This window comes from Schistocerca piceifrons, chromosome X, assembly GCF_021461385.2.
Source record: "Schistocerca piceifrons isolate TAMUIC-IGC-003096 chromosome X, iqSchPice1.1, whole genome shotgun sequence".
Taxonomy (NCBI): Eukaryota; Metazoa; Arthropoda; class Insecta; order Orthoptera; family Acrididae; genus Schistocerca; species Schistocerca piceifrons.
In genome coordinates, this window is record NC_060149.1 from 630,180,266 (window position 1) to 630,204,511 (window position 24,246).

Sequence of the window (24,246 nt, forward strand, 5' to 3'; positions counted from 1 at the left end):
TTGTGCAAGCAGTCTGCATTTTTCCTCAAATGCAGTGAAGTTATAAATCTGTGGAGAAGCTTTGCAGACAGATAATTACTGAAACAGTGAAGGATCTCAGCTCTTATACATTTACATTTAGTGAAATGGGGATTTCAGCTACGAGAATGAAGTAAAAATTTACATTCATTCAGCAAGATAGCGCTGAAATCGCCAGTCATACGAAGACATTGAGTGAGGGGCAGAAGGAAAATAAATACATTTGACTCATAGGCACAGTACCTCTGTCTGCTTGGACACGAATGATGTACAACGGAAACGACTAAATACAGATCTATTTTCGCATGATCGTCACATCAGATTTATGTTTTTGAATAGAAATACGTTGGAGTCAGACACCTTGCTGATATATTGCTCATAAAAGATGGAGTAATGTCTGTGTCGGTCAAGGACAGTGGAGGTAAACAGGTGTGACTTTGTCGAAGGCAGTGTCCCAGCATTCACTGGAGTGCGAGTAGAACAGGAAGGGAAATAACTAGTAGTGGTACAAGGTACGCCCCCCCCCCCCCCCCCTACGCACTATGCGGTAGCTTACGGAGTATGTATGTAGATGTAAATGCACTGGGAAATCCACAGCAAACCAACAACAGGATAGCCGGACGCAGATTTGAGTTTAGCGCCCCACCCCTTACGGCCAATCAACACTTAAAACACTACTTCACTTCGTTTGGTATGTTTTGTGTCTTAATAATGCTACAGAAATGCCAAGATCTTTCTTTAACACCAGTCAGTTTAATTCATACCTGTGTCCTGGTTCTCGTCTCAAAAGGGCTGTGAAGCCACTGTGGCCTCATGTTTTTCGTCAGTCGTCAATCGGAGGGAAAAACGCAAGATCACACAGATTTTTAGTATCCTTATAGAGAAGGAATAATGGTGATGCGAATATGTAAACTACTCGTCATTCTCAATCAGTGAGTGTTAAAGACGCGCGGTTATCGCTTATTTTTCCAGCATTTTTAAGAAAATTCGAACCAGTTGTTGAGGAATGCAGTGTAAAGTGTCTCGAAGACCCGCCACTCGCAACTTCGTCCATTTTCCACTGAATGCCTTTAGTCATCTTTTTGACCCGTACAGTCACCCGAAGTTTTTGGAAATCCAATTACCTATATCCTGAAGGTCAATTTTTAACCTACACGCCAGTTCTCTGAGAATGGACCTGAAAATAAATCAGAACCACTGTAGACCATGCAACCAGAGCTTATGTCATCACGAGGTTTGCTCAAATCACGAATCCACGTCGTTCAGAGTTGTTACGTTACGTTATATACTGGGCACAGTAAAGCATTCTTGGTTACCTCCACATTAGCGATGTCCAGAATCGTTCATCATATGAAACCGAATTTCGTCAGATTGCCAGTAAGTTCAGTGCACCAATGCAGGCTGACTGAGATAGGTTGGTTTATGTAACTATCGCATGGCTCCCGACCACAAGGCACTCGTCGTGACTTGTTTAACAAGGGTGCTTGCAGCGGCGAGACCTGCAGCAAATGGACCTGCTTCATGTCCCCAGCTGAGTTACTTACCGATCTCCGTGATACAGCTGTTAGAACAGCTTTTTTGTGACATGAAATAAAACTTCTTGTCTTTCCCATTGCTCTCGTGCCGAGTGGTGTGGCGCAGAGGTAATGCGCTGGATTCGCATTCGTAAGGATTTCTGTTCAAATTCCCACACTTACACCCAAATGTAGAGTTTCCGTTTCCGCTTGTCGTATAAGGCAAATGCCGGGATGATACCTTCTAAATGTACATAGCTGATTTCCTTTTCCTTCATTCCCCAACCCGAGGTTTTGCTCTGTCACTAAAGACTACGTCGTAGACAGGACATCGAATCCTAATCTCCCTTCTTCCCATTGCGCTCGCACTCTCAAATCAGCCATCTGAGTTGTCGCTATGTTAAACACTCAGGTGATGTCCGAGAGTCTGATGTGCTCTAGGCTTCATTGTCGCACTGTGAATAGTTACTTCAGCCTACGAAAGTCTCTGAGGGATGTGCCCTCCAGACTCACTGTTTCAACTTCTGCAGATCAGATTGCGATGTTGCGAGTACAGATGTGATGAAAGGCTTGTCGGTAACCTCTATCAGTAACTTTATGTAGCCATAGGACGGATATAAAACTTGTTTAAAGGTTCCAGGATCAAAATTACGCGGACGGTTGAAGATCCTAAACTGCATATTTTGAGATAAGGAACTACGTCCGGATGTTTGGGGCAGTGCTAGGTCTTGAATTAGCAGTGCGTGTCAGGCAGCAATGATTTATTTAAGTGACGACTTATTAATAGTCACACCTGACAGAACTTGCCTTCTTCTATTTTTGGATGTTTATATTGTTCTTGATGTCCCAGGATATTTCTCCCGTTTTATGTATCTTGCGTAATAAGTGAAGTATTTTTGTTACGATTGGTTCTCCCAAGAATCTTAATAAATATCAGGTAATATCATCTACTCAAGTGGTCTTGCTTCGAATTATGTCTTTCAGTACTCTGTCAAGTTTTGCTCGCAATATAACATCATGCACCTCATATTTTTCCACAACCTCTTCCCTTACCACTACATTATTTTCTAGTTTCTTTCCTTTATATTGTTCTTTCTATGCTCCTTCCATCTCTCAGATTTCTCCTCTGTGCTTCGTACTGGCTTACCATCTGAGTTTTTTATGTTCATATAGCTTCTTCTCTTTTCTCCAGAGATATCTCTAACTTTTTTTGTAAACAACATATACTCGCGCACTCTCTTTGTCTCATTTTTATGTGGATCAGTAACTGAAGGATCTTTTTCGACCTTTCCTTTCTCCCTAGGTTTTTACCTCCGTGAGATTCACTGATTCATCTCTTTCAAGTAGCGAAAGTATAATAACAATCATCCTGTACTTTCAGACGGCTTGCACTTCCATTCATTCCCCAGTTCATGACCTACTATATTTTCTTTTACCTTTATAACAATGTCTACTTCCAGTCCACCATCACATTTAAATTTACGCCTCAGTAAATTACTCAACAATTTCTTATATTTCATAACACATTTTCCGAATGTCTTAACCATCTGCGAGCCTAGTAGCCACGTATGCTCGTACAACTGAGGCGGGTTGGAGCATTGTGTCCGTCCTGGCTTTAATAATCGGCTCAGTATGTTACTCATATTAGTTCACTTGGTTTCGTGGATCTACCCCTGCATTGCTTCTACTGGGTCGAACATTCCACGCTCGCAAACCATAGAACATTGAACGAACATAGAACAGATTCCTTTTCTCTTCTGACAACACTCTCGGACATATCATTGCCCCAGGATCAGAAAGGAGAACTGTTTTACCTTCTCAGTATTTTACACCAGAGTACAGCATGTTAAGTAAGATCGTGGTTAATCAGTCGAAAAATTTAGTCGACAACAAACTAAAACACATACATACATCATATATGAACAGAAGAAAAATTAAATTATAATTAATAATACGTCCAGTTATGCGAAGCGTCAATGTCGAATTTGAGTCTACAGTTGTTTCAAAGTAAAGATCTTCTTTCCTTGTCACTTCTTTCTGATATAAGATCATACAGTCTCAATAAGATTAGCGTAAGGCGACTGTGAGGTCCAATCCAATACCTGCACACCTTTATCCGTTTTCCAGTCGCTTCAAAGACTGCTGTGGTGCTTCGTATCATTGTCCTCCTGCAGTATCCAGTCTTCATTTTTATCGATAAACCAATGTTTGGCAGGCGGGATCAAACTTCTTTGATAAATCTGTAACGCCTTCTGTACATTTAAATGGTCAGTAAACACGTACAAATCTCAGTCAAGAAAGCAATGATTTGTGGATATTGTATGAAGAATATACATTCCCTCTAGTGGACTGTGAAAGAACTAAGGAGATATCTTTTGCCATCTGTGTATAATACCAAACATGCTCTTACTTAAAAGACTACACATCATCGTCGTTCAGCTACGCATATCCTTGGGTAATATGAAAGCAGTAGGTTCCTTTTACTTTGAACGGTGCTGCTCTACCAAAATGGCAAGGACATAATGCATGATGTAAAACGGTCAGATCAGCAGTTATTCACACTGCTACCCCTGAAACTCTGAGGCATCAAGGGATCACCAATTTAGTATTGGAGGGCAGCGTGGAGGGTAAAAATCGTAGAGGGAGACCAAGAGATGAATACACTAAGCAGATTTAGAAGGATGTAGGCTGCAGTACGTACTGGGAGATGAAGCAGCTTGCACAGGATAGAGTAGCATGGAGAGCTGCATCAAACCAGTCTCAGGACTGAAGACCACAACAACAACAACCCCTGAAACTACTGAAAAGGTTGCTACAAGTTTTTAGGAACCATCTGCTGGTCTGCCCTCTCCGTATATACCCCCCTGACTTTGTAAAACCTACGATCTTGCTATTGGTACTGTTAAGGCAAGCTAGCCTCTCCACCGACTCAACGCCCCTCTCCCCCCACCCGCCTAGATGTCTGTGACTTCCGTGGCTATGTGTTTGTCCAGCTTTGAATCGTGAGTTATTGCAGCGTGCTCTCTTCCATTCCCATGCCGCAGTTCCCTCCACTATCTCTCCTTGGGCTCTGTTGAACACAGTGTTAATTCGTTATGCTGACCTGGTAATTCGTTATGTTCTGAATCGGATTCATCCCCTTGGCTTTCTCCTCTCACCCTTCCGGTATATTGAAGTCCAGTCTCTACCTCTGTGTATGTGTATGGTTTAACTTTTTTCTGTTTTCAAGATTTAACTGTAGTGTCGGGCATTTTGGAAAGGACATCTAAAATGTCCCTCCAGTCGATGTCGTCTGACGACCACCTACGCATTCTCGGTACATGGCCAATTACTTCGGCCAAAAAGGTAACTCGACAGCAAATTTCAAAACATCGGGTCGTCATGTACATTGCGGATGCCTTTGACAAGGCAGGATTCATATGAGTGATGTCAGAGTTATTACCTTCCCGTGTACGCCATTAGTGGATGCCTATTCTTTCGGGACAACTGGACTTTGAGAAGTGGCCATCAAGCCTGGTGGACGCTGCTTTGGCTGCGTAGAGCCCGTGCGGAGAGCCCTCGGAAGGAGTACGTGGCATCAAGACTGACATCTCGCAAATGAAAAGAATTTAATTTACACGAGATAACTGCTTTGTAGAAGCAGCTGTCTAAGCGACTGGAAGAAGACAAGTTAATGTGGAAACTTGTAATCTATAACCTCTCTATCTACCATTTCATAGCCACGGCCTTGGACATGAGACAGGCTAAGATACAAGAAATCAGACATTATGCTCAATACTTCGTTTGGCCTAAGACAGATGGTGAATCCTTCACAGCAACGAAACCTATGTTTCTCGTATAGCTTATCGAAGATAAGTTCGGCGAATTAGCCGTCCCGGAATAAATGTGGAACGAACCCAACGAATGCGATTACCCACACAGTGCATAATGTGAAATCCTACTCTTCTGGTCTCAAGAAATAGCTGAGGCAACCAGAAATAGATGATGAAAATTACGGCGACAAAGTCGATATTCCCTTGTCAATAATTTAATGTGATACGAAGAACTTCGAGCAAAATCACATTACTCACGTAAACAACGGAAGGAAGGTTCGCCGGAAACAATACGTTCCTTCAATAAAAACACATGCATCAGATGCCCATTGGCCGGGCATAGGCAAAGCTGAGACGCGTCAACGGACATTCTTCCCCAGCCGGAATACGTGGAGATTTTGACACAGGAGTACTGCGTACTAATCTTTCCGACGTAGCCGAAATTAATGGCGACTTACTACGCCAAAATGTCAACTTTGAACGACTTACTCACAGAATTTACTAGACAACAAATTTTAACAGAGTGTTGTATTCTGTCTTGCAATATACAACAGATCAAAACCTATAACGCCCCTTTCACAAACTTGGAATGCATAGATACCTTCCCATATCTAGATACAACATATAATAAAGTGCTTCACCACCTTACGTACTATATTACTAAAAGAATTCTTGTGATATTTGCCAGTATTTGGCAAGAGGTAGATCGCCAATCTGCTTTCCATTTTCCCTTTTTTCCGATTATACTTAACTACAGTAATGTAGTTAACAACACATACTTTATTATAGTCCAGGATATCAAATATATCTTCGAATTTCTCATACAATTTACCATTACATATTCTTCAGATCGCTTCTGATTTCTCAGATGTTTCAGGTAACTAGTGCGTTTCTGTTTCATCTTCCTGTCAAGAACCACCTCCAGAAGTTCGTGCCACATAGATCGAATTCACTCTTTTATTTTGATGTTGAATGGAATGTGGCTGTCGGTAACAGTGTGACGGTTTCACAGGTGTCGGTAGCGGGATTGACAGGCAGACTATACCAACCTTCCATATCACTTATAAGCTAATATATTCTTCCTAGCCAGGGACGGTAACGCATGCTTGTGCTGTAGTGCTCGATTCGGAAGTAGGCAATGCGAATCCTAGTGGTGAGAACATTTACATCACGACTACTTGACCGGCAAATGTAGGAGAGCTGGTGGTGTACTATCCCTGATAACCAGATCCTGCCCCAAAGTACAGCAATAAATTCCAGACGTCTCCACATTGTCTCGTAGCATGAGGTCATGTGACAATGTTGTTGGTGATTCGTCAGTCGATGAGGATGTTCAGTTTGGTGGACCCTGTGGTACTATTCGAGTAGAGTGTCGTACGAGCCAGCACCGATTTTCACGCTTTCCTTTCTCTCATCATAATTATCTACAGCTTCAGAATGGCTCTTGGAAATATACATATGCATGAAATTCGCCTACAGGAGGTAGGTAAATTTAAAGTACTTGGCATTGCGCCTAAATGATGTGAGACAGAGGGCTTGAGCTAGGTACTGAAAGTACTCAGCGACCAACGCAGTGACTATCGTAATGTAATTTGCCTCAGAACAGACAGGGGAATATAGTTTCGATCCACACGCCAGATTTACGAACGTGGTTCTCGTAGGTTCACCTTTATAAGAGTGGCTTTTAGACACAATATACACTGCCTGACAAAAAAATTCGGCACCCAAAAGATATGGTCGGATGTCGATGAAACTTCCCACACGAACAGAGTTGCATTTGCATATGGCAAGTAGAATGGCCACCATAGTGCATTCTAATTTGACAGTGGCCGGACGTTGTAACTTCAGGGCAGGCATACTCGACAAAGTGTGACTACCAAAGGAAGAATTGCCATACAGTTAACCCAGCATATCGTAACTACTTCACATCTTCACCTGCCATCCGAGCACTAGTAATGGACCCCTCGTAACATTATGTCACCCTGCGCCAGTGGTAGGACGGTAGCAGCTGATAGGGACTGAGGGAACTCTGACGACAAAACGCTATTTCACGGGTTCCTGCGTCGTTTTGTGCTTAGTGCTGTTGCCAGGCTGATGAGGTATATGATGGGCTTGAACAGCGTCAGAAGTTCAGGTGATCGCTATTGAGGGGTCGGAGATGGCCCGTACTCGAGTGAGACAGCATTATCATGACCTGTCAGAGTTCTAAAGGTTCTCCATTTGGCCAGCTGGTCGAATCGTACAATATCCAGATTTGTAGGGTATTCTGATTTGACAGTGGCCTAGCGTTGGACTGCATAGACACGTGAGGGCAGGCATACTCAACAAGTTCTGGTCACCAGAAGGGAGGATCGCCATACTGTGAACCCAGCACATCGTAATTCCTATACGTCTTCACCTGCCATCTGAGCACTACTAATGGACTCCTGACAACATTATCTGTCATCCTGTGCCAATGTCGGAAGGTAGCAGCTGGCAGTAATTGAGCGAAATCAGACGACAAAACGGTACGTCGTGGTCATCCTGCGTCCTTTTGGGTTACCTCTCATGCGACAGTGTCATTGAGACTTTTTTTCAACAGGACAATGTTCATTCACACATAGCACGTGGATCTACGAACTGCATGCATGGTATTGAGATATTCCTGTGGCCACCAAGATTTCCATATTTGTCTCGAATAATACAAGTGTGCGAGCAGCTAGGACGACTCCTCTGGCCCAGTGACAGTATCTGGGATATCAAGGGCCATCACCACAATTGTGGGTCAGCTTGTCTCAGGATAGGATACAACGGCTGTATGACCTCATTTCCAATCGAATCAGTGCATGCATCCGCCAAATTCTGTGAAAATTTCACTCTATATTGTAATCTCCGAAATGACATCACATACCCTCTCAACCGGTCATTTTTCATTTTGTTTTCTTCTCCCCTTGTGTGTGTTTCAGTTTTTTGTCAGGTGGTGTATCTGGGTGTAAGCGTATTCTCAGCTTGCAGCTCAAACATATAAGTCATATTATGAAGCTAATTATCGGACTGATAGCCATAAACGAGGCGATACTGGTACATTGAAAGAAACAAATCATTGACAGGACATACGCTACTGTGAAACAGCTCCAGCAGAAATTAGGGCGAAACCAAAAATAAAACCGATGATTAATGGAATTAAAGTCATAATTCCGTCATGGTTTCTGGAAACGGGACAGTTAGGGTAATCCGGAGGACGGCGTCACTTTCCGCTCGGGCGTGCAACTGTAACAGGAGTGATAGAAAAGTCAGGTGTAGCGCTGCGGTTGCGATCGGCGGCGAGCAGGCGCCGGCTGTGGAATTGGGCAGCTAATTACTTAGCGTGGCGCGCTGCCGCGTCGCAATTAATCAAGAGGTTCGCGCCGCGCACGCCAGATCGTTACTGCTGATGCAACCGCCCATTACGGTATTATTCATTTAATTACTGCCCAGCTCACAGCCTTATAATGAAGCTAATTATCTTACGTTTTGTTAGCATTTCGTCGAGAACACCACAGAAGACTGCAGGAACAATTTTAAAGTTTTTCTACTTGAGGTGTTGGCACTATTATCAAACGTCATCGATTACCGTCATGCTGTTCGTATGACGGACCCAGCGCTTGCGTGCAAGTGACCTATCTCGAGCACAGATGGAATTACGTTCTACAGGGTACCTCCAATCTTCGGTGATAAAGTATTACTGACGCTAATGTGCCCTAAATGAAAGTAGATACCAATGCCTAGAAATATTTATTTATCTATATAAACAACCAGCTGAGTACCCGGCATTGCCAGGGTATGTATTTATTTGACTCTTCTATTAGTCTATCTCCTCCTCCCCCTACTCTCTGTCCATACTCTCCTCCTCCCCTCTCTCCATCCCCCCCTCCAACCCCACACTCTGTTAATCTCTTCCTGCCCCTCTCTCCATCCAGCCCCTTCTAACCCTCTCTCTGGCTACCGACTCTTCTCCCCTTTGTCTGTCCATCTGTTTCTCACCCCTCTGTCAACCTGCTCTTTTCCCCCCTGTCCGCCATCTTCATCCCCTCTCTTGGTTTCTGTTCTCCAGCACCCTCTCTCCATCTCCTCCTCCTCCTACTATCTCTGTCCATCTTCTCCTACTTTTCCTACCTGACCATCTACTCCTCTACCCTCTCTCTGATCATTTCTTCCTTTCTTCTCTCTCCATCTATTTTTTCTTCTCTCTTTTCTCTGTCCATCTCCACCTTTTTCCTTTCCCTGTCCATCTCCTCCAAACCCCTCTCTATCCATCTCTTCCTCCCTTTGTCGATTTCCTCTTGTATCCTTTCTCTGCCCATCTCCTCCGCATCCTTCTCCCTGTCCATTTCCAGCCCCTCGACCTCTCTCTGTCCACTTCCTTCTCCCGCCCCCCTTTCTGTGTCCATCTCCTCCTTTCTCTGCTATACCTGTCCATCTCCTCCTCCCTCCTCCTCTCTCCGCGTACCCCCACCCCAATAGGACGCTGGTGATTCTTACCTCCTACAGTAGTTTCCAGACAGTAACAAAATTGTGTACCAAATTTGGACGAAATCATTACAGGGATTTAGGATGAGCTTTTTACTTGTTGCTTTGCCTCCCTATGCACATATAATATATTTTTACATATATTTAACACATTTTACACATATTTAACACATTTGTACACATATTTCACTAGATCTCTAGCGAATTTCGCCCTGCAGTTTCGTTTTCACGCAGCCCAGTGTTTATGGCGTAGTGTCCCTGAACTATGACTTGCACAATAATATAATTTTTCAGGTACTTCCTGTGGTATACGTGGGCACTGTCTGTGAAATATGTTGTGAATATAATTAGCAGTAAAGAAGTGAATAACTAATTTTCACTTAATATTATATCTGCTGAACTATGTGTCATACAGTGATATTCTTTTGTAGGTACATTCAATGGTAGATTTAGATACAGTCTGCAAAATGCGTTGCGAATAGAACTAGTACCAACGAAGTAATAAATTTAAACGTTATGCATAATGAGTATAGTTTCTTCGTAACGTCAGTGGTATATGTGAATGCTGTCGGTAAAAGCTGTCGCGATGTAGCTGACAGTAAAGTAATAATACATTAAAGCTTCATGACTGATGCGCCAGTTTTATTACGCGAACAGCGATAATTTTTTTTCCTAATATCTTTTGTGGGACTTGTCAACAAGGAAAGTTTGATAAAGATTTAAAATTAGGCGTAAAGTTTGTTCAAGTCATTAAGTGGTCTCATTCTCAAACAGTGGATGGATAAAATGCAGATATTCGAACGTCGTGGGCTACACTGCTTTTTCATCCCAACCCCCACTCCTGTGATACGCTGGTGGTTCTTATTCCCACAGCGATTCTTTCCAGACAGTATGTGATATGTGCATCAAGTTTGGTTGAAATCGGTGGAGCTGTTTAGGAGATGTGGAGCCTCGTACTTACATGCGTAAGTACGTACAGCCGTTTTTATAATATGAATGAATTTACTACACAGAAAAATTGTGATCACCGGTCACAGCATATGTGTCCTCTTGCTTCCGTAATCGTCATCATATATTTGTGGACGCACATTCTTGACTGTGCTCTGAAATATATTGTAATAACGAGTGTGGAGCTTCTACACCGATGACCATTAAAATGACAGCACCACGAAAGTTTAATGACACATATATAAAATTAGCATAATTTGTACCACATGCTTGAAAATGCAGATGATTAGCATTTCAGTGCAGCCGCAAAAAGTGCGAGGGTCGTTCCGAAAGTAATGTCTCCCACTTTTTGTGATGACTTTGGATGTCCGCGCCACATGTTGGTGTAGCGCTAATGCTTATACATTCCTCTTTCATTTGCAAATGGTTCCCTTGTTCTGCGGTGGTTGACGCCGACAGAGGAGTGTTCTGAAATGGAGTCTGATATCGACATGCGTATAAAACAGCCATGTGTGATAAAATTCCTCTCTGCTGAAGAAATTGTGCCAACTGAAATCTATCGACGTTTGCTAAAAGTGTATGGAGACGATACAGTAGACATGAGCAATGTTTTAAAGTTGGTGAAAAGAATGTGCATGACAAGCCAGGCCCGGTCGACCCTGCACAGCTGACATCCCTCGCAAAGAAGAGCGTCTTTATCAACCAATCCGTACTGATTGGTGGATAGCGATCAGAGAAGTGTGTGAAAGCTGGATGTCGGCTGTAATGCCTTGGAAACAATGTTGGAACATCTTGGTTATCGCAAAGTCTGTGCGCGTTGTGTCCTGTGGATGCTTACAGAGAGACAAAGAACTCATTGAATGGAAATTGGCTGAGACCTACTTGACCAATATGAAGCTAAAGGTGACAAATTTCTGAATAACGTCGTTACCGGAGATGAGACGTGGTGCCCCCACTACGAGCCGGAGTCCAAAAGACAGTCCATGGAATGGTGACATGCGAATTATCCGTCAAAGAAAAAATTCAAGACACAGTCATCTGCAGACAAAATGATGTGGACAGCCTTCTGGGATAGCTAGAGTGTAGTTTTTTTGGATGTCCTGCAGGCTGGAGAAACTGTCGATCCAGCACGGTACAAGACGACGCTGAGTAAGCTGAAAGCCTGAATTTCCAGGCTAAGGCCAGAGAAGAAGACCAACTTTTACCTGCAGCATGATAACTCCTGGTCCCATCCCAATTTTGTGACCACACAACTCATTGCAAAATTCGGCTGGACTGTCTTACCACATCTGTAAACTGTAGCCGGCCGGTGTGGCCTTGCGGTTAAAGGCGCTTCAGTCTGGAACCGCGTGACCGCTACGGTCGCAGGTTCGAATCCTGCCTCGGGCATGGATGTGCGTGATGTCCTTAGGTTAGTTAGGTTTAATTAGTTCTAAGTTCTAGGCGACTGATGACCTCAGAAGTTACGTCGCATAGTGCTCAGAGCCATTTGAACCATTTTGTAAGCTGTACTCAAAGCTGTAAGGAAGTGGTCAGCCTCAGCTCTTTCCGACTTTTACAAGCGTGGCATGCAGTCTATGTGTTCATCGTTGGCAAAAGTGTTTACCGAATGGTTTCGACTGTGTGGAAAAATGACAGTCTGTAACTGAAATATTACTCTATTTAGCTGTGCTGCTGTCATTTATGTATCTCCTATAGTTTCCATGAATAAAAATAGGAGGCATTACTTTCGGAACGACCCAGGTATGTAGGAGTAATGCCTTCTAGAATATGTACTGTGTATAAGGAAGGATTATGTAGTGGATTAATCATTAGAAATCACATGTTAATATTGTTTGTCAGTGATAAGACAGTGTTATACATAGTGTAACGAGGAGGAACATCTACCAGTACATGTCAGAAGTCGACAATGGGAGGGTTATGGCCCATTAAAACTACAGTTTATCGTCCTCGACTGCCACGTGAATATTGATTCCATGAGTAGAGAAGAACCATCCTCAGTGCCATGCATTATCTTGGTGACCCAACGTTACTGTGCTATCACACATCGATACCACCCTACAGACGCTACAGTCGGCAACAGAATAACAAGTTTCCGTCAAACTCCAATAGCAGTCGTGCAGTATCTGGCGGACCCAATGGAGCATGCACGCATAGCCACACCTCAGCGGCTCTGTGCTGTGAGCGCTCTCTGCCGCCGCAATATAGGTCTGCCTGCAGTAGCCACTCTAACCACTTGCACTTGGAGCCTATTCGCTACGACACCATCATTTGTGCTGTAGTGCCTCTTTATGGATATCACTGAGATTTGGACTCTAGTTTTTGCTTCATTATTTGTAATGAGTTTTCCTTCTCTTGGAGAAATACAGTTGGCGCACCACTCTGTAGCCCACAAAGTCGTACACAACTGCTGCTATCACACGGGAGGACAGTCAGGTTGTTTGCACAGTCGTGTGTGATAGTTCAGCCACGTCAGGTACCTTGAGACAGAAAATGGGCTTTTCTGCAGCGAGACAAGTATCCTCACAGACACAGTGATGACCGATGGAGCACCATGTACTACCAGCATGACGACTGTACTTGTGGCTTCCATTGACATGGCAAGAGAGAAAGGTTTCCCAATTGTGGTGAACCTAATAAAAACAATGGACGTAGGGGTGCGGAGTGCCACGGGGTGCACAACATGATCACCTGTGATTTGTATAGTCAGTAGTTTAGACAGCAGACTTTACATTTATGATGTGTTAACGCTGGTGGCTGTATCCTATTATCATGGTCTTCGCGTCCTTATCTTTCAACAAGACAACATGAGATCACATGTTGCTCATCAAGTTCTGACCTCCCTTGATACGGATGGTGTTTGATTATTGTCCTCGCCAGAACGGGTACAGATTTCTCAGTCATTGGAATCATTTTCCGGGAGTTGATCATACCTTTACACGCCAGCAACTACGACTGATGACCTTTGATACATAGTTGAAATGCATTGAATGATTTTCCTGTATCTATAATCCAAGCTCAATTTGGCTCGATGCCCAATCGGGTTAGAATCATTGCTGCTGCCACATGTTACAGCTCTGTGTACTAAATTTCGCAACATAAACATACACAAAATTCCTACAAATTTAATTATGTATTCTTTCTGCTGTACTGCGTAGGCACCAGAAGTAAAATTTAGTTTTGTGCTTTTATTCCTGGTGTTGCTGTTATAGGGACAAGCAGTGTACTTCTCAGATCAGCCGCCATATTGCACCGATGTGGAAGTTCCACGATGTTCGACAAGTATTTGTCAGACAGTGTGTGGGATAATTACTTGTGATATCCTGAAAACTAATTACATTTGTACCCATTAAATCAGTTCTTGAAAAACGATAATTTCTATACTTATTATCATGATTTTAAATAACATAACTGCTTAAACATAGAAACAATTTATCATGTGTATTAATAGTGCAACATGTAGGGTCCGAAAACGTGAAACTCTTTCAGAGCTCTACCACATCATCTCTGTAGTGAACGTTAGGCAATATATCACAGTATATAGCCTGAAGTGGTAAGACAAAGCAAGCTAACTATTCCTCCCCTTTTGTGTTGGTGGCAATCCACAGGCTGCGTGTAAGAGGACGATCGAAAGAGGATAAACAATACCTCAAAACTAGTGGTTGTAAAACTAAACAATGAGAGTATGGGTGGAGTAGACGTAGACGTTTGTGGCAGATACATGTTTTACTACAGTTGTAATAACTCCATTAAGAAGTAGACAGTGACAAAGTTGAGCTGCGTCGTGGATTTTACTATCTGATAAAAAGTATTCGGACATCCCACATAATACGGAATTGATCACTACCAGACGTCACGGGAGGTGGATCTGCCACTATAAAAAAAGGGAAGGAGTAGCGTATTGGCAGCAGAGAATCAGTAACAGCAGAAGGGTCTGTCAGAAGAGTTTAGTGACTACGAACGTGAACTAGTCATCGGACGTCACCTGAGTTGGAAGTAAGTCAAGAATATTTGAGCTCTTCTAAAGATGCCCAAGTCGACCGTCGGTGATGTGATTGTGAACTGGAAACCCGACGGCCCAATTACAGCTACAGCAGGACCACGCAGACATCATGTACTGACGGACACACAAGGATGGGGCCCCTCCACGCCCGCACCAACGTGGTGACCATCACAAAAGTTCTACTGTCACCTCCGTATGCATGTTAGTTTTGAATCAAGGCGTCACAGGATGCAGGCTGTGATGTTATCCATGCGTCTGGGTAAGACTACTCATTAACATGGTCCATCAGGAGATAGAAGTGGTCGAAAGCGATCGAAGGGTAGCGGTTGTAAGAGCAGAGGAAAAAAAGTGCCAAGGCCAGCGCCAAGGGAAAAAAACCTCTGCGACAGTAGGACGGGTAGTAAGGGCAGTAGCGGCTTGCTATCTGCGACAGTGCATGCAAGGTGTGGTTGTGTTAGTTCGAGGTATCGTGCATCGTTACCTTTGTCGTTGTTGTAGCTTGTTGCGGCGCTTGCTGCAGTTGCTGCGTCCCTGCAACAGTTCAAGGTCATTGTGGATTAGTGGGCTATCGGTCATAGATCGGCTCACGGACTGTGTAGGGGTGTGTGTGTGGCTGGTTTGCGTGCTGTGTACAGTACGGTTTCCTTGCGGTTGCCTGTTTTTCGGCTAGTCGCACATCTGGGTTTCCAGTAATAACTGTGTTGCAGGGGCTCGCCAGTACTGTCGTGTTAGCGTTCTGTAGACCATAGATGTTCAGTTCCTAGCCAGTAATGTCTTTGGTCTGTTATGCTTCCATCTATGGTTGTGGTCGTAGTTACCCAGAGAAAGGATAAACGGGTTGCGCGAGTGTCTCGTGTTATTGTACAGTCGTGTGGATAGTTTTTGGAATACCTGCAACGGACAGGTACCACTGACCATAGAGGAGGGTGGTTGTTGAAAAACAGAACGAAATCAGAGGCAGTAATCACTTGTGGATTACAACGTGCTACTAGCAGTCCAGCTAGCATAATGACTGTCCCTAGGGAGTTAAAAGTAATGCGTTACCATGGTCGACCAGCTCCTCATACGCCACACATTTCTCTAGCAAATACTATGCGATGTTCCAGGTGGTGTAAACAGAGACGCCGCTTGACTTTGGATGACTAGTGGCAATCTGATGGAAGAGTTTGATGTTTGGCAAACATCTGGATATATTGCCTGCCATCATCTTGTATCACAGTAAATTATGGAGGAGAAGATGTTACGGTGTGGTGGTGTTTGTCATAGTTAGGGAGTGGTCCCAGTATTGTGCTTAAGAAGACGCTAAATGCAGAGTGCTGTGAGCATGTTAATAGTAGGGTATGGGTGGTGCTGGCACAGTTTTATATCAAATTGATATACAAATTAATTGAACTTATCAATTAATTACCGCCTCCAAACGCACCAACCCCCAACCCCAACCCTGGATGATATCATGTGTTTTCCTCAGCCGGCACGTGGCTCCCCACCTCTTCCCGCCAGTCCCTCCCCATGCCCTGCCTCCAACTACCCTGTTGGCAGGGGATTTCGAATTTTGGTGGGAATTTCGAACTTTGGCAGGAATTTCTTCGTCCCAGGGCTGTACCAACGTCCCAAACAAACACATACCCTGGAATTGGTGGGAACTTAAAAATGACATTGCCTTTTCTGGGACTCTAACCCCGATTTGGCGGCACTGCTCCACCCTACACACAGACCCCTGGTCGGGTGCAGCTGCGTCAGCGATCTTGCACACACTCGACCATCTCAAACACTGCTCCACCATGAGCTACCGCCATTCTGTGATGGAGAACTCTTTTGTTTAACATCAATGCATCTGTTATAATCAAGCATCTTTTAAAAAGAGAAATACAATTACGACGAAAATAAATGGTTCAAATGGCTCTGAGCACTATGGGACTTAACATCTGTGGTCATCAGTCCCCTAGAACTTAGAACTACTTAAACCTAACTAACCTAAGGACATCACACACAACCATGGCCGAGGCAGGATTTGAACCTGCGACCGTAGCAGTCACGCGGTTCCAGACTGAAGCGCCTAGAACCGCACGGCCACACCGGCCGGCGAAAATAAATGTCCTCTTTCCACGAAAATAGGCACAGTTCATTTTTTTAGTTTATGAACAAAATCTGTATATCTTTTACGCTCGACTGCAGGATACAATCCGGATCCAAGGAAGTGCATCACCGCCGATTGCAACAGATCAAACTGCAGAAGTCTATACATGTCTCCCCTGCATTAAATTGGAGAAAAAGAACAATCACTTATTTGCTGTGAAAACTACCGATCACCCCAAAAGTCCTCTTTATTTCAAAATAATCACCAAAGCAAAGAAGAAGGGAGAATTTTAACTCCAAAGCGAAAATATCTATGGTAAGCAATTTCTTTCAGCTTGATGGACAAATTACACTACCTGAGAGTGTCTTGCATACTCAAATCGGCGTCTGTAAGTAAACTGTCATGCATATGTGTATTGCAGACATTGTAGCTAAGCAAAATAACATTAGAGAATTCAGTCTTCCACGCCATTGGCTCACATGTCAGGAAAAACACGATCATTTTACGATCGACAACAAGAAGCTACATATAATTCAAGAGGATGTTGCTGTTTTGCACACCATGGCAGTTTCTGTTTACCAATGCAATGCTATATCACACCTGCTTCACGAAACAAATCGTGAGAGTCTATCTTGTAAAAGAACCTCCTATAAGATTTTACCACTTCTCTCTCTCTCTCCCACCGAGCGAGGTGGCGCAGTGGTTAGACACTGGACTCGCATTCAGGAGGACGACGGTTCAATCCCACGTCCGGCCATCCTGATTTAGGTTTTCCGTGATTTCCCTAAATCGCTCCAGGCAAATGCCGGGATGGTTCCTTTCAAAGGGCACGGCCGACTTCCTTCCCCGTCATTCCCTAATCCGATGAGAACGATGACCTCGTTATCAGGTCTCCTTTCCCAAACAACCCAACCCAACTCTCTCTCTCCCATTACATCGAAACCAGTTACTGTCTGCTTGCTTACATTTGACATTCTTTGCTCCATAACACCCCTCTACCGACATGTCTGTAAAGTTTCTATCTTACGGCTAATTCCTGCATTCTGGTTTCATAAGCAATTTGATCATCACAGGCATTTTCGCGCAATCTACTCACATGCCAGGAAAAAAACACTATCATTTTTAAGTTCCACAACGAGCTATAATTCAAGGGGTATCTACTTTATACTGAGAGGTTATGAAGTATGAAATGACACAGGACTTGTGGTAACACCTATTTTTAAACATGCAATCGTGACAATAATAACAAAAACAGGCATGATCCCCTGATAACAGATACTGCCCATTTCTGTTAGTTTTACATGCAAAATTGGTGTAGTTTCGAGAGACCTATATGCATCCAAACTTGAGGCAGTCGTACCACTCCATTTAATGGACCCTCCTAAAAGATTTTGTCGTGTCTATCTCTTCCAATACATCGAAAAATAAATACCATCTGTGTGCTGACATTTAGCATATTATATATAAACATGTTACTCCATTGGAGCAGGTGACCTGTGGTCGAAGTCGATTGCACGGATCAGCGTGAATTTTTGTCTTCTGTCCTGGAGGAGGACCATATCCAACAGACTATCAATCACAGAAAAGGGTTCCTGTATTGTTCCTTCGTAAACAGTTTAATACATTGTTTTTTCGGCTGTAGCTCATCCAGGCAGTGTACAACTACAGCTTTGTACACCACCAAACAATTAGTTTTTCGACCATTACTTGGAGATCTGCGTCAGGTGCTAAACTGAAATTAACATGTCTCGATCCATTGGCTCTAACAGAAAGCTGAATATCGTATGGAGTAAACTATGCAGCTTCCACAACACATAGGTTGGTGGAAATAAAACACAGAGGCGATGTTTCTCAGTGACAAAATTTTGGAAGACATTGCAGCATACGGAAACTCGAAGAGTTTGCGGCATTGTAGAACACTTACAAAAAAACAGAAAAATATAGCAAATGCATTGCATCTGTAGAATGTTTCGTTAAGAGTGACTGGGAGTATTCGAGTACAGTAATATACCATCCAACTAATGTGTTGTTCTGTACCATACATAAGAACTATCTCCCTCCATGCGCCAGACATCTAGCACATAAAATAGCGGAATTGGGATGATTATGTGCCTTCATTGTGGATCTTTAAAGAGTTTAAAAGGAGGCATGATAGGCACAGCAAAAAGTCATGGTTTGTCGCTATTACGGGAGAATCTACACAATATTGTTAAGAAATATCGGTAATACACTCCTGGAAATTGAAATAAGAACACCGTGAATTCATTGTCCCAGGAAGGGGATACTTTATTGACACATTCCTGGGGTCAGATACATCACATGATCACACTGACAGAACCACAGGCACATAGACACAGGCAACAGAGCATGCACAATGTCGGCACTAGTACAGTGTATATCCACCTTTCGCAGCAATGCAGGCTGCTATTCTCCCATGGAGACGATCGTAGAGATACTGGATGTAGTCCTGTGGAACGGCTTGCCATGTCATTTCCACCTGGCACCTCAGTTTGACCAGCGTTCGTGCTGGACGTGCAGACCGCGTGAGACGACACTTAATCCAGTCCCAAACATGCTCAATGGGGGACAGATCCGGAGATCTTGCTGGCCAGGGTAGTTGACTTACACCTTCTAGAGCACGTTGGGTGGCACGGGATACATGCGGACGTGCATTGTCCTGTTGGAACAGCAAGTTCCCTTGCCGGTCTAGGAATGGTAGAACGATGGGTTCGATGACGGTTTGGATGTACCGTGCACTATTCAGTGTCCCCTCGACGATCACCAGTGGTGTACGGCCAGTGTAGGAGATCGCTCCCCACACCATGATGCCGGGTGTTGGCCCTGTGTGCCCCGGTCGTATGCAGTCCTGATTGTGGCGCTCACCTGCACGGCGCCAAACACGCATACGACCATCATTGGCACCAAGGCAGAAGCGACTCTCATCGCTGAAGACGACACGTCTCCATTCGTCCCTCCATTCACGCCTGTCGCGACACCACTGGAGGCGGGCTGCACGATGTTGGGGCGTGAGCGGAAGACGGCCTAACGGTGTGCGGGACCGTAGCCCAGCTTCATGGAGACGGTTGCGAATGGTCCTCGCCGATACCCCAGGAGCAACAGTGTCCCTAATTTGCTGGGAAGTGGCGGTGCAGTCCCCTACGGCACTGCGTAGGATCCTACGGTCTTGGCGTGCATCCGTGCGTCGCTGCGGTCCGGTCCCAGGTCGACGGGCACGTGCACCTTCCACCGACCACTGGCGACAACATCGATGTATCGATGTACTGTGGAGACCTCACGCCCCACGTGTTGAGCAATTCGGCGGTACGTCCACCCGGCCTCCCGCATGCCCACTATACGCCCTCGCTCAAAGTCCGTCAACTGCACATACGGTTCACGTCCACGCTGTCGCGGCATGCTACCAGTGTTAAAGACTGCGATGGAGCTCCGTATGCCACGGCAAACTGGCTGACACTGACGGCGGCGGTGCACAAATGCTGCGCAGCTAGCGCCATTCGACGGCCAACACCGCGGTTCCTGGTGTGTCCGCTGTGCCGTGCGTGTGATCATTGCTTGTACAGCCCTCTTGCAGTGTCCGGAGCAAGTAAGGTGGGTCTGACACACCGGTGTCAATGTGTTCTTTTTTCCATTTCCAGGAGTGTATAACTTCCATCGAAGATGTTGTGCTCTTTACCAGGATGGATTTAAATGCGCTTACATCCCCTAGAAAATCGTTTTACGAAGACTTTTTCACTACATGTGTTGCTATAGCACTGTCGAAAATAATGTGCAAGCAGTTGAAATCGAGACTTCACGATCGGTAATATGCATGCATAGTCCCTGTCTGTATGTGTGTAGTGTTGTCAGCAGTGGACAGTTGCAGTTCGAATGGATAACTTGCTAACTGTTCGTCTGTAAATTACATTGACAGGGGTGTGCACTCTTTAGGTTCGGAGAGGGAAAACTCTCATATCCCGGATGGTATGTGTAGTCGACACTCTGTCAGCTAATGAATAACCTATCACAAGGATAAAGAAATTACAGTTTTTAGATGTGTGTAAAAACGTCAACTCCCATTTGAAGATCCCTACACGGCAGAGTGGAAGTCAGATGGATATGTAGAGCTGTGCCAGACTCTGAATTTCCATCAAGTGTATCACTGCATGAGTCTGCAGACAAGCTCTCTGATCTGCTGTAGTAGAACACAGATGTGCTTCCAGACTACGAGTTTCCAATCTGCACCAATCGCTAAGTCTCATCTAGGTATGAGGCGAGAATTACTACACTTTTCATGAGCTTCCTATCTAAAATGTATGCAAGTAGATAACCGGGAAGTGGGGAATTCTGAGAATTTTTAATTAGGCTCGTACATAATACACGCAAATATCTTTGTATAAATCAAACAGTGCATGGGTATGCTGTAGTAGAACACAGATGTGCTTCCAGACTACGAGTTTCCAATCTGCACCAATCGCTAAGTCTCATCTAGGTATGAGGCGAGAATTACTACACTTTTCATGATCTTCCTATCTAAAATGTATGCAAGTAGATCACCGGGAAGTGGGGAATTCTAAGAATTTTTAAGTAGGCTCGTACATAATACACGCAAATATCTTTGTATAAATCAAACAGTGCATGGGTACGCTGTAGTAGAACACAGATGTGCTTCCAGACTACGAGTTTCCAATCTGCACCAATCGCTAAGTCTCATCTAGGTATGAGGCGAGAATTACTACACTTTTCATGATCTTCCTATCTAAAATGTATGCAAGTAGATCACCGGGAAGTGGGGAATTCTAAGAATTTTTAAGTAGGCTCGTACATAATACACGCAAATATCTTTGTATAAATCAAACAGTGCATGGGTATGCTGGCAATATGACCATATACATAAGGAAAAACATCAAAAAATACGAAAAAATGGTATAAAATAGATAAAAATTTAGGAAAGCCTGGTATAATTATGACAAATTGATGGGAAATACGTAAAATTGAGGGAAATACAACGCAATATGTAAAATCACAAAAAAATTTGCAAGATTGCATAAATTGACTGAGAATACATAAAATCAGAGAAAAAGTACCATGAGAGGCTGTGAATTGAGTTGGGTTGGGGGTAATCGGACACTCAAGACCGAGAAAAATCTTAATAATTATGCTCTGTCTGCAGTCACTTTTAACCCTATCCCAGTAAACTACGTCGGTTTTCGTAACACATACTTGGACAAAGGCGACATAAATATTACACAAGGGCTCCATATTAAAGGAGGCAAAACATATGCATCCCAATCCATAATTGTGTTTTCACATATGGAGTCGAATGTGGATATTACCGAATTATGGCTGGTCCTAAGAAATAATGTTATCCTTTTAGCATTAAGGAGAAGAATCAATGCGTTTATCAGACCTAAGCCATTCAGTAGGAGAGAGGACCGATGTCACATACATCATCTTTAATAGTGTGAGGGGGTGTACTTAAGAGATGTGGTGTTAGGACGAAATCGCTATATTATCCTACACATGAGCAAAACTACCTGACATGAGACCAGGACTTCTTTGTGCAAGAGGAATGCTACCAGATTTGTGGTTATGCTACCGTAAAGATCAAACAGGCTGTTACATCTTCTTTGGCTATTGATTGTAGTGCTTACACCCTCATAAGAAATTGCTGCTTCTTTGAGTGCATTTTCCTGCAGCAGGGTGTGGGTGGTACCTCTCTCTATCAGCTATCTAAAAGATTCATGTCAATTTTCTTTGCTCTGTTTCCTAGTCAGATACAGCTGCATCCATCAAAACCAATATTACTGCTACTATTACTACTACAAATGATAAGCATGACTGATCCGCGAAGTGTGATTGAGGGTACGTACGTTTCTGACTTAAAACACATATAAAATCCATTAATTTCCTAAGAGACAGAACAGCAGTCACCAGAATTCGTTCTAGTTGGTTTATATGCAGCTCGAGCAGTGCATATACACGATGATGCCTTCCAAGAACACAAGAATACGTAGAAAGAAGTAGTTTTATCATTTTAAAGCTTGTCACCGTAGTGACTGGGGAAAGACACTTACGAAGTGGTTACATTTCGGATGTTGGACAAATATGTCCTACCGAGCGTATATTGTGATTGCTAGAGGCTCGGCTCCAGCATTTCGGAAACTGCACGACTTGGATGGTGTTCGAGGAATGCTGTGGCGAGTGGCTTCTACACGTTTCTAAATCAAGGTGAAACCACGTCCACACGTAGTGGGACTGTAAGGTCACACCCCATTGCAAATGTCGGACGCCGTAGGCTTGGCAGACTGGTAAAACAGGACAGGTGGCGAACTGTGGCTGAACTAACATCAGACTTTAATGCTGGGCAGAGTACAAATGTGTCTGAACACACAGCGCACCGAAGACTCCTAATGACGGGCCACCGCAGACTACGACCCAAGCATGTGCCACTGTTAACACCAAGACATCGGCAACTACGACTGAAATGGGCGCCTGGCCACCGGTACTGGACATTGGAGCAATGGAGCGTTGCATGGTCTGATGAATCCCGATACCTTCTTCATCATGCCTTTGGGAGAGCGCGAATACATCGTCTTCCAGGACAGCAGCTCCATGACACAACTACTGCGGGAAGAAGACAAGCAGGCGACGGCTCCATTGTACTGTGGGAGACATTCACGTGAGCATCCACGGATTCAGTGGAGCTCGTGCATGCACCATGACGTCCAAGCAGTATCGTTCATTGGTTGCAGACCGTATAAACTCTTTCATGACGACCATATTTCCTGACAGCAGTGGCACTTTTCAAAAAGATAATACGCCACGCCACAAGGCTAGGAGTGTGATAGAGTTGTTCCAGGAACACATTGGGGAGTTCCAATCGATGTTCTAACCTCCAAACTCGCCAGATCTGACCCGATCGAACGCATCTTGGATGTGATTGATCGTGGCGTCAGAGCTAATCGCCCGTCCCCGTAATGTACGGGAATTAGGTGACATGTGTGTGCGGATGTGGTGCCGACTCTCTCCAGCGACCTACCAAGGCCTCGTAGCTTCCATGCCACAATGCGTCGCCGCTGTTATCGGTGCCAAAGGTGGACATACCGGTTGTAGGTCCTGGTCATAATGTTCTGGCTGATCAGTGTACTGTGTATCTAGTCAGCGCTATGTATCCATGTAATTTCTGGTCATTAAAAGAATCTTACCCCTGCAATTTGTAGTCAATGATATGTCTCTCTCTCTACATAAAAGAATTATTGCATATATCTAGTGAAAAAACCATAAAAATTTTTCAAATATGTAACTCCCCCTTTATTTATTCATTTACAAAGAAACCTATCACTCAATTTTTGGGTAGTACCACTATACGTGAAAATGCGGAGCCGTCAT